This window comes from Salmo trutta, chromosome 37, assembly GCF_901001165.1.
Source record: "Salmo trutta chromosome 37, fSalTru1.1, whole genome shotgun sequence".
NCBI classification, from domain to species: domain Eukaryota; kingdom Metazoa; phylum Chordata; class Actinopteri; order Salmoniformes; family Salmonidae; genus Salmo; species Salmo trutta.
In genome coordinates, this window is record NC_042993.1 from 7,456,112 (window position 1) to 7,468,313 (window position 12,202).

Below are 12,202 nucleotides of genomic sequence, written 5' to 3' on the forward strand. Positions count from 1 at the left end.
ACTACGGTTCACCCCCTTTCTCTCTGTCTCATTCTATATACTACGGTTCACCCTCTTCTCTGTCTCATCTATATATACGGTTCACCCATCTACTCTGTCTCATTCTATATACTACGGTTCACCCCCTCTTCTCTCTGTCTCATTCTATATACGGTTCACCCCCTCTTGTCTCATTCTATATACTACGGTTCACCCCCTCTTCTCTCTGTCTCATTCTATATACTACGGTTCACCCCCTCTTCTCTCTGTCTCATTCTATATACTACGGTTCACCCCCTCCTCTCTCTGTCTCATTCTATATACTACGGTTCACCCCCTCTTCTATGTCTCATTCTATATACTACGGTTCACCCCCTCTTCTCTCTGTCTCATTCTATATACTACGGTTCACCCCCTATTCTCTCTGTCTCATTCTATATACTACGGTTCACCCCCCTCTTCTCTGTCTCATTCTATATACTACGGTTCACCCCCTCTTCTATGTCTCATTCTATATACTACGGTTCACCCCCTCTTCTATGTCTCATTCTATATACTATGGTTCACCCCCTCTACTCTGTCTCATTCTATATACTACAGTTCACCTCCTCTTCTCTCTGTCTCATTCTATATACTACGGTTCACCCCCTCTACTCTGTCTCATTCTATATACTACGGTTCACCCCCTCTTCTCTCTGTCTCATTCTATATACTACGGTTCACCCCCTCTACTCTGTCTCATTTTATATACTACGGTTCACCCCCTCTTCTCTCTGTCTCATTCTATATACTACGGTTCACCCCTCTACTCTGTCTCATTCTATATACTACGGTTCACCCCCTCTTCTCTCTTTCTCATTCTATATACTACGGTTCACCCCCTCTACTCTGTCTCATTCTATATACTATGGTTCACCCCCTCTTCTCTCTGTCTCATTCTATATACTACGGTTCACCCCCTCTTCTCTCTGTCTCATTCTATATACTACGGTTCACCCCCTCCTCTCTCTGTCTCATTCTATATACTATGGTTCACCCCCTCTACTCTGTCTCATTCTATATGCTACGGTTCACCCCCTCTTCTCTCTGTCTCATTCTATATACTACGGTTCACCCCCTCTACTCTGTCTCATTCTATATACTACGGTTCACCCCCTCTTCTCTCTGTCTCATTCTATATACTACGGTTCACCCCCTCTACTCTGTCTCATTCTATATACTACGGTTCACCCCCTCTTCTATGTCTCATTCTATATACTACGGTTCACCCCCTCTACTCTGTCTCATTCTATATACTACGGTTCACCCCCTCTTCTCTCTGTCTCATTCTATATACTACGGTTCACCCCCCTCTACTCTGTCTCATTCTATATACTACGGTTCACCCCCTCTTCTCTCTGTCTCATTCTATATACTACGGTTTACCCCCTCTACTCTGTCTCATTCTATATACTACGGTTCACCCCCTCTTCTCTCTGTCTCATTCTATATACTACGGTTCACCCCCTCTTCTAAGTCTCATTCTATATACTACGGTTCACCCCCTCCTCTCTCTGTCTCATTCTATATACTATGGTTCACCCCCTCTACTCTGTCTCATTCTATATGCTACGGTTCACCCCCCTCTTCTCTCTGTCTCATTCTATATACTACGGTTCACCCCCTCTACTCTGTCTCATTTTATATACTACGGTTCACCCCCTCTTCTCTCTGTCTCATTCTATATACTACGGTTCACCCCGTCTACTCTGTCTCATTCTATATACTATGGTTCACCCCCTCTACTTTGTCTCATTCTATATACTACGGTTCACCTCCTCTTCTCTCTGTCTCATTCTATATACTACGGTTCACCCCCTATTCTCTCTGTCTCATTCTATATACTACAGTTCACACCCTCTTCTCTGTCTCATTCTATATACTACGGTTCACCCCCTATTCTCTCTGTCTCATTCTATATACTACGGTTCACCCCCTCTTCTCTGTCTCATTCTATATACTACGGTTCACCCCCTCTTCTATGTCTCATTCTATATACTACGGTTCACCCCCTCTTCTATGTCTCATTCTATATACTATGGTTCACCCCCTCTACTCTGTCTCATTCTATATACTACAGTTCACCTCCTCTTCTCTCTGTCTCATTCTATATACTACGGTTCACCCCCTCTACTCTGTCTCATTCTATATACTACGGTTCACCCCCTCTTCTCTCTGTCTCATTCTATATACTACGGTTCACCCCCCTCTACTCTGTCTCATTCTATATACTACGGTTCACCCCCTCTTCTCTCTGTCTCATTCTATATACTACGGTTCACCCCCTCTACTCTGTCTCATTCTATATACTACGGTTCACCCCCTCTTCTCTCTGTCTCATTCTATATACTACGGTTCACCCCCTCTACTCTGTCTCATTCTATATACTACGGTTCACCCCCTCTTCTCTCTGTCTCATTCTATATACTACGGTTCACCCCCTCTTCTAAGTCTCATTCTATATACTACGGTTCACCCCCTCCTCTCTCTGTCTCATTCTATATACTATGGTTCACCCCCTCTACTCTGTCTCATTCTATATGCTACGGTTCACCCCCTCTTCTCTCTGTCTCATTCTATATACTACGGTTCACCCCCTCTACTCTGTCTCATTCTATATACTACGTTCACCCCCTCTTCTCTCTGTCTCATTCTATATACTACGGTTCACCCCCCTCTACTCTGTCTCATTCTATATACTACGGTTCACCCCCTCTTCTATGTCTCATTCTATATACTACGGTTCACCCCCTCTACTCTGTCTCATTCTATATACTACGGTTCACCCCCTCTTCTCTCTGTCTCATTCTATATACTACGGTTCACCCCCTCTACTCTGTCTCATTCTATATACTCGGTTCACCCCCTCTTCTCTCTGTCTCATTCTATATACTACGGTTTACCCCCCTCTACTACTGTCTCATTCTATATACTACGTTCACCCCCTCTTCTCTCTGTCTCATTCTATATACTACGGTTCACCCCCTCTTCTAAGTCTCATTCTATATACTACGGTTCACCCCCTCCTCTCTCTGTCTCATTCTATATACTATGGTTCACCCCCTCTACTCTGTCTCATTCTATATGCTACGGTTCACCCCCTCTTCTCTCTGTCTCATTCTATATACTACGGTTCACCCCCTCTACTCTGTCTCATTCTATATACTACGGTTCACCCCCTCTTCTCTCTGTCTCATTCTATATACTACGGTTCACCCCCTCTACTCTGTCTCATTCTATATACTACGGTTCACCCCCTCTTCTCTCTGTCTCATTCTATATACTACGATTCACCCCCTCTTCTCTGTCTCATTCTATATACTACGGTGCACCCCCTCTTCTATGTCTCATTCTATATACTATGGTTCACCCCCTCTACTCTGTCTCATTCTATATACTACAGTTCACCCCCTCTACTCTGTCTCATTCTATATACTACGGTTCACCCCCTCTTCTCTCTGTCTCATTCTATATACTACGGTTCACCCCCTCTTCTCTCTGTCTCATTCTATATACTACGGTTCACCCCCTCTTCTCTGTCTCATTCTATATACTACGGTTCACCCCCTCCTCTCTCTGTCTCATTCTATATACCACAGTTCACCCCCTCTACTCTGTCTCATTCTATATACTATGGTTCACCCCCTCTACTCTGTCTCATTCTATATACTACAGTTCACCCCCTCTACTCTTTCTCATTCTATATACTATGGTTCACCCCCTCCTCTCTCTGTCTCATTCTATATACTACGGTTCACCCCCTCTACTCTGTCTCATTCTATATACTACGGTTCACCCCCTCCTCTCTCTGTCTCATTCTATATACTACAGTTCACCCCCTCTACTCTGTCTCATTCTATATACTATTTTTCACCCCCTCTACTCTGTCTCATTCTATATACTACAGTTCACCCCCTCTACTCTTTCTCATTCTATATACTATGGTTCACCCCCCTCCTCTCTCTGTCTCATTCTATATACTACAGTTCACCCCCTCTACTCTGTCTCATTCTATATACTACAGTTCACCCCCTCTACTCTGTCTCATTCTATATACTACGGTTCACCCCCTCTTCTCTCTGTCTCATTCTATATACTACGGTTCACCCCCTCTACTCTGTCTCATTCTATATACTATGGTTCACCCCCTCTACTCTGTCTCATTCTATATACTACAGTTCACCCCCTCTACTCTGTCTCATTCTATATACTACGGTTTCACCCCCTATTCTCTCTGTCTCATTCTATATACTACGGTTCACCCCCTCTTCTCTGTCTCATTCTATATACTACGGTTCACCCCCTCTTCTATGTCTCATTCTATATACTATGGTTCACCCCCTCTACTCTGTCTCATTCTATATACTACAGTTCACCCCCTCTACTCTGTCTCATTCTATATACTACGGTTCACCCCCTCTACTCTGTCTTATTCTATATACTACGGTTCACCCCCTCTTCTCTCTGTCTCATTCTATATACTACGGTTCACCCCCTCTACTCTGTCTCATTCTATATACTACGGTTCACCCCCTCTACTCTGTCTCATTCTATATACTACGGTTCACCCCCTCTTCTCTCTGTCTCATTCTATATACTACGGTTCACCCCCTCTACTCTGTCTCATTCTATATACTACGGTCACCCCCCTCTTCTCTCTGTCTCATTCTATATACTACGGTTCACCCCCTCTTCTATGTCTCATTCTATATACTATGGTTCACCCCCTCTACTCTGTCTCATTCTATATACTACAGTTCACCCCCTCTACTCTGTCTCATTCTATATACTACGGTTCACCCCCTCTTCTCTCTGTCTCATTCTATATACTACAGTTCACCCCTCTACTCTGTCTCATTCTATATACTACAGTTCACCCCCCTCTACTCTGTCTCATTCTATATACTACGGTTCACCCCCTCTACTCTGTCTCATTCTATATACTACGGTTCACCCCCTCTACTCTGTCTCATTCTATATACTACAGTTCACCCCCTCTACTCTGTCTCATTCTATATACTACGGTTCACCCCCTCTCTCTCTGTCTCATTCTATATACTACAGTTCACCCCTCTACTCTGTCTCATTCTATATACTACAGTTAACCCCCTCTACTCTGTCTCATTCTATATACTACGGTTCACCCCCTCTACTCTGTCTCATTCTATATACTACGGTTCACCCCCTCTACTCTGTCTCATTCTATATACTACGGTTCACCCCCTCTACTCTGTCTCATTCTATATACTACGGTTCACCCCCTCTACTCTGTCTCATTCTATATACTACGGTTCACCCCCTCTTCTATGTCTCATTCTATATACTATGGTTCACCCCCTCTACTCTGTCTCATTCTATATACTACGGTTCACCCCCTCTACTCTGTCTCATTCTATATACTACGGTTCACCCCCTCTTCTCTCTGTCTCATTCTATATACTACGATTCACCCCCTCTTCTCTGTCTCATTCTATATACTACGGTGCACCCCCTCTTCTATGTCTCATTCTATATACTATGGTTCACCCCCTCTACTCTGTCTCATTCTATATACTACAGTTCACCCCCTCTACTCTGTCTCATTCTATATACTACGGTTCACCCCCTCTTCTCTCTGTCTCATTCTATATACTACGGTTCACCCCCTCTTCTCTCTGTCTCATTCTATATACTACGGTTCACCCCCTCTTCTCTGTCTCATTCTATATACTACGGTTCACCCCCTCCTCTCTCTGTCTCATTCTATATACCACAGTTCACCCCCTCTACTCTGTCTCATTCTATATACTATGGTTCACCCCCCTCTACTCTGTCTCATTCTATATACTACAGTTCCACCCCCTCTACTCTTTCTCATTCTATATACTATGGTTCACCCCCTCCTCTCTCTGTCTCATTCTATATACTACGGTTCACCCCCTCTACTCTGTCTCATTCTATATACTACGGTTCACCCCCTCCTCTCTCTGTCTCATTCTATATACTACAGTTCACCCCCTCTACTCTGTCTCATTCTATATACTATTTTTCACCCCCTCTACTCTGTCTCATTCTATATACTACAGTTCACCCCCTCTACTCTTTCTCATTCTATATACTATGGTTCACCCCCTCCTCTCTCTGTCTCATTCTATATACTACAGTTCACCCCCTCTAGTCTGTCTCATTCTATATACTACAGTTCACCCCCTCTACTCTGTCTCATTCTATATACTACGGTTCACCCCCTCTTCTCTCTGTCTCATTCTATATACTACGGTTCACCCCCTCTACTCTGTCTCATTCTATATACTATGGTTCACCCCATCTACTCTGTCTCATTCTATATACTACAGTTCACCCCCTCTACTCTGTCTCATTCTATATACTACGGTTCACCCCCTATTCTCTCTGTCTCATTCTATATACTACGGTTCACCCCATCTTCTCTGTCTCATTCTATATACTACGGTTCACCCCCTCTTCTATGTCTCATTCTATATACTATGGTTCACCCCCTCTACTCTGTCTCATTCTATATACTACAGTTCACCCCCTCTACTCTGTCTCATTCTATATACTACGGTTCACCCCCCTCTACTCTGTCTTATTCTATATACTACGGTTCACCCCCTCTTCTCTCTGTCTCATTCTATATACTACGGTTCACCCCCTCTTCTCTCTGTCTCATTCTATATACTACGGTTCACCCCCTCTTCTCTGTCTCATTCTATATACTACGGTTCACCCCCTCCTCTCTCTGTCTCATTCTATATACCACAGTTCACCCCCTCTACTCTGTCTCATTCTATATACTATGGTTCACCCCCTCTACTCTGTCTCATTCTATATACTACAGTTCACCCCCTCTACTCTTTCTCATTCTATATACTATGGTTCACCCCCTCCTCTCTCTGTCTCATTCTATATACTACAGTTCACCCCCTCTACTCTGTCTCATTCTATATACTACAGTTCACCCCCTCTACTCTGTCTCATTCTATATACTACGGTTCACCCCCTCTTCTCTCTGTCTCATTCTATATACTACGGTTCACCCCCTCTACTCTGTCTCATTCTATATACTATGGTTCACCCCATCTACTCTGTCTCATTCTATATACTACAGTTCACCCCCTCTACTCTGTCTCATTCTATATACTACGGTTCACCCCCTATTCTCTCTGTCTCATTCTATATACTACGGTTCACCCCATCTTCTCTGTCTCATTCTATATACTACGGTTCACCCCCTCTTCTATGTCTCATTCTATATACTATGGTTCACCCCCTCTACTCTGTCTCATTCTATATACTACAGTTCACCCCCTCTACTCTGTCTCATTCTATATACTACGGTTCACCCCCTCTACTCTGTCTTATTCTATATACTACGGTTCACCCCCTCTTCTCTCTGTCTCATTCTATATACTACGGTTCACCCCCTCTACTCTGTCTTATTCTATATACTACGGTTCACCCCCTCTACTCTGTCTCATTCTATATACTACGGTTCACCCCCTCTTCTCTCTGTCTCATTCTATATACTACGGTTCACCCCCTCTACTCTGTCTCATTCTATATACTACGGTTCACCCCCTCTTCTCTCTGTCTCATTCTATATACTACGGTTCACCCCCTCTTCTATGTCTCATTCTATATACTATGGTTCACCCCCTCTACTCTGTCTTTTCTATATACTACAGTTCACCCCCTCTACTCTGTCTCATTCTATATACTACGGTTCACCCCCTCTTCTCTCTGTCTCATTCTATATACTACAGTTCACCCCTCTACTCTGTCTAATTCTATATACTACAGTTCACCCCCTCTACTCTGTCTCATTCTATATACTACGGTTCACCCCCTCTACTCTGTCTCATTCTATATACTACGGTTCACCCCCTCTACTCTGTCTCATTCTATATACTACAGTTCACCCCCTCTACTCTGTCTCATTCTATATACTACGGTTCACCCCCTCTTCTCTCTGTCTCATTCTATATACTACAGTTCACCCCTCTACTCTGTCTCATTCTATATACTACAGTTAACCCCCTCTACTCTGTCTCATTCTATATACTACGGTTCACCCCCTCTACTCTGTCTCATTCTATATACTACGGTTCACCCCCTCTACTCTGTCTCATTCTATATACTACGGTTCACCCCCTCTACTCTGTCTCATTCTATATACTACGGTTCACCCCCTATACTCTGTCTCATTCTATATACTACGGTTCACCCCCTCTTCTATGTCTCATTCTATATACTATGGTTCACCCCCTCTACTCTGTCTCATTCTATATACTACGGTTCACCCCCTCTTCTATGTCTCATTCTATATACTATGGTTCACCCCCTCTACTCTGTCTCATTCTATATACTACGGTTCACCCCCTCTTCTATGTCTCATTCTATATACTACGGTTCACCCCTTTTTCTCTCTGTCTCATTCTATATACTATGGTTCACCCCCTCTACTCTGTCTCATTCTATATACTACGGTTCACCCCCTCCTCTCTCTGTCTGGGGACCAGAAGTCCTCACAAAGATAGTAATACAAGGACAATTGGAGACATTCCACCAGTCCCCTTAGGCTTTTTTAGGCTTAGGGGTTAGAATTAGTGTTAGAGTTAGGGTTCAGGGTTCAGGGTTAGAGTTTGGGTTAGTTTTAAGGTTAGGATTTTGGGGTTAAGGTTAGCGTTAGGGTTAAGGAAAGTAGGATTTGAAATGGGAATCAATTGTTTGGTTCCCAGAAGGATAGTAAAATAAACGTGTGTGTGTGTGTGTGTGTGTGTGTGTGTGTGTGTGTGTGTGTGTGTGTGTGTGTGTGTGTGTGTGTGTGTGTTTGCAATCACTGTCAAGATGTACAGTATTGGGGCCCAAATTCACAGCTTATTCACCTGTATGGGTCATAAAATATGACCGTAAATATATACAGTAAACTATCACAATGGAAGTGGTTCTCTTATTCCACCCCTCTGTTTCTTTTTATTCCAGGTTCCATGACTTTATGGAGACATTTTCATTTGTAATTCCTGAGACATTTCTTCCCATTCTTTCCAAGAAGTTGGATACACAACATCAACACTCCCAGTAAACTGGACACAGGAATATTTGTTGTGCTACAAGAGCTACACCAGAGCACCCAGACAGACCAAGTCTCAAGGAACAGGTTACTGATTACATGATTTTATTAGTTTTATTAGGGGTTTTCATTGAGCTATTACAAATGAAGATGAAAACCATAGAGGGTTAGAGACGGTGAGTCCATCCTGTCCTTTTGCTCTTTACCGTCTTACCTTCTCAGAATGTCCACAGGACAAGACCTATCTGCTTACATCATCAGAGCATTTGTTTTCACAAAGGAGATTTGAAGTCATGGTTTTATCTCTGTTTATGCTGATTGTTGGTTGGTTTGATCTGTATTGTCATGTTATTCCCAGGTTGGCAAGGACACAGGAGAGGCATCATGGGAGGAACAAAACAGGATAAGAAACAAGACGACTGACTGAGTGAAAGAAGAAAACGTCAGAGAAAGAAGGAAAGCGAGAAGGATTGTGCATTCTCTACTTTCTCAGAAGTGCAGCCCCTAAATTCCTGTTACTATGCCTGAGAGAGGGAGGGCAGCAGACCAGTCAAAATGAACCCCTACGTCACCTCTCACTTTAGGAGGGATCTCTTTCCCCACTTCCACTTGTTGTAGAGGCTTCTCTTCTCTTCACCCCTCTCTTACTGTTTGTGTGACATGGGTACACCTGTTTCTGTGTAAACCTAGGACAACAGGTAACACCTGTCTCTGTAAACCTAGGACAACAGTTAACACCTGTCTCTGTGTAAACCTAGGACAACAGGTAACACCTGTTTCTGTGTAAACCTAGGACAACAGGTAACACCTGTCTCTGTAAACCTAGGACAACAGGTAACACCTGTTTCTGTGTAAACCTAGGACAACAGGTAACATCTGTCTCTGTAAACCTAGGACAACAGGTAACACCTGTCTCTGTAAACCTAGGACAACAGGTAACATCTGTCTCTGTGTAAACCTAGGACAACAGGTAACACCTGTCTCTGTGTAAACCTAGGACAACAGGTAACACCTGTTTCTGTGTAAACCTAGGACAACAGGTAACACCCGTCTCTGTGTAAACCTAGGACAACAGGTAACACCTGTCTCTGTGTAAACCTAGGACAACAGGTAACACCTGTCTCTGTAAACCTAGGACAACAGGTAACATCTGTCTCTGTGTAAACCTAGGACAACAGGTAACACCTGTCTCTGTGTAAACCTAGGACAACAGGTAACACCTGTCTCTGTAAACCTAGGACAACAGGTAACATCTGTCTCTGTGTAAACCTAGGACACCAGGTAACATCTGTCTCTGTGTAAACCTAGGACAACAGGTAACATCTGTCTCTGTGTAAACCTAGGACAACAGGTAACATCTGTCTCTGTGTAAACCTAGGGCAACAGGTAACACCTGTCTCTGTGTAAACCTTGGACAGCAGGTAACATCTGTCTCTGTGTAAACCTAGGACAACAGGTAACATCTGTCTCTGTGTAAACCTAGGACAACAGGTAACATCTGTCTCTGTGTAAACCTAGGGCAACAGGTAACACCTGTCTCTGTGTAAACCTTGGACACCAGGTAACATCTGTCTCTGTGTAAACCTAGGACAACAGGTAACATCTGTCTCTGTGTAAACCTAGGGCAACAGGTAACACCTGTCTCTGTGTAAACCTTGGACAGCAGGTAACATCTGTCTCTGTGTAAACCTAGGACAACAGGTAACATCTGTCTCTGTGTAAACCTAGGATAACAGGTAACACCTGTCTCTGTGTAAACCTAGGACAACAGGTAACACCTGTCTCTGTGTAAACCTAGGACAACAGGTAACACCTGTCTCTGTGTAAACCTAGGACAACAGGTAACACCTGTCTCTGTAAACCTAGGACAACAGGTAACACCTGTCTCTGTGTAAACCTAGGACAACAGGTAACACCTGTCTCTGTGTAAACCTAGGACAACAGGTAACATCTGTCTCTGTGTAAACCTAGGACAGTAGGTAACATCTGTCTCTGTGTAAACCTAGGACAGTAGGTAACATCTGTCTCTGTGTAAACCTAGGACACCAGGTAACATCTGTCTCTGTGTAAACCTAGGACACCAGGTAAAGACTGTTGCCTTGGTATTCTCCTGTGTTGTGCCTTTGTTGCTCCTAGTCAGGGTGTTACACTGTAAACTGTCCTCAGTGATTTGGTCAAGGTGTTACACTGTAAACTGTCATTAGTGATCTGGTCAAGGTGTTACACTGTAAACTGTCCTCAGTGATTTGGTCAAGGTGTTACACTGTAAACTGTCATTAGTGATCTGGTCAAGGTGTTACACTATAAACTGTCCTCGGGGAGCTGGTGAAGGGTTTGAACTGTTCCTCAGGAACGTCTAATATCGCAACCAAACCTTTTTTATGTCATTTAGATTTGCCCTGAATCAAACCTTTTGAGTTTTCTTTGTTTTTATCCCCAAGGGATTTGGCATGCAACAAACAAAAAAATCTCTCTTCCCAAAATATTACCTTTGTTTGCCTCAGTGGGTCGTTGTTTTTACCCAGTTTTCCTTGCACGTCCTCTGCACATTATTGCCACATTTTTCCAAAGGAATTAGACTGGAAGCTTTTCTGAAATGGATAAACATGTGTGTTCTCTGTCAAGCAGGGGTGTTGAGTGTGACACTTGAACCAAGAGGAGAGAACTAAAGCCAACCCGTTTGGAAAAAACAAGGATACGGCACCTCCTGTCCCAGGATTGGACAGGATTTGACCTCTGAAAGAACCTTTGCGCTCTGAGTTTTCATAGAGGTCATCCACAGGTGTATGCCCTGTGTGCCTGTTACCCCTCCCCTCTTTCCCCACAACCGGCCAATAGGATTCTGCTCCTCCTACACATTCACTTTGACTCTATAATAGGTGTTGTATATTATTAATCCTGGTATCATATGTATAGGATGGTACACACAAATAGGTACACAGAAAGTATACACAATGGTACATGCCTTGGCATTCTAGTCAAGTAATTTCATTCTCTCTCCTTTTATTTATTGTCTTTCTCCCTCTCTTTCCCTCACTCCCTCTGTTATAGAGAATTCTCCCTCTCTTTCCCTCACTCCCTCTGTTATAGAGAATTCTCCCTCTCTTTCCCTCA

At 43.4% G+C, this 12,202-nt stretch overlaps 1 long non-coding RNA gene across 4 annotated transcripts in view; it reads left to right on the top strand.

Moving 5' to 3' along the window:
- The window catches only part of LOC115177076 (uncharacterized), a 39,935-nt gene extending 28,239 nt beyond the window's left edge, over nucleotides 1-11,696 (top strand). For all 4 annotated transcript variants that reach the window (XR_003872331.1, XR_003872330.1, XR_003872329.1 and 1 more), the window contains 2 exons: nucleotides 9,001-9,175; nucleotides 9,447-11,696. This is a non-coding gene — a long non-coding RNA (uncharacterized LOC115177076). The remainder of the gene's footprint in view (nucleotides 1-9,000; nucleotides 9,176-9,446) is intronic.
- Nucleotides 11,697-12,202: the final 506 nt, after the last annotated feature.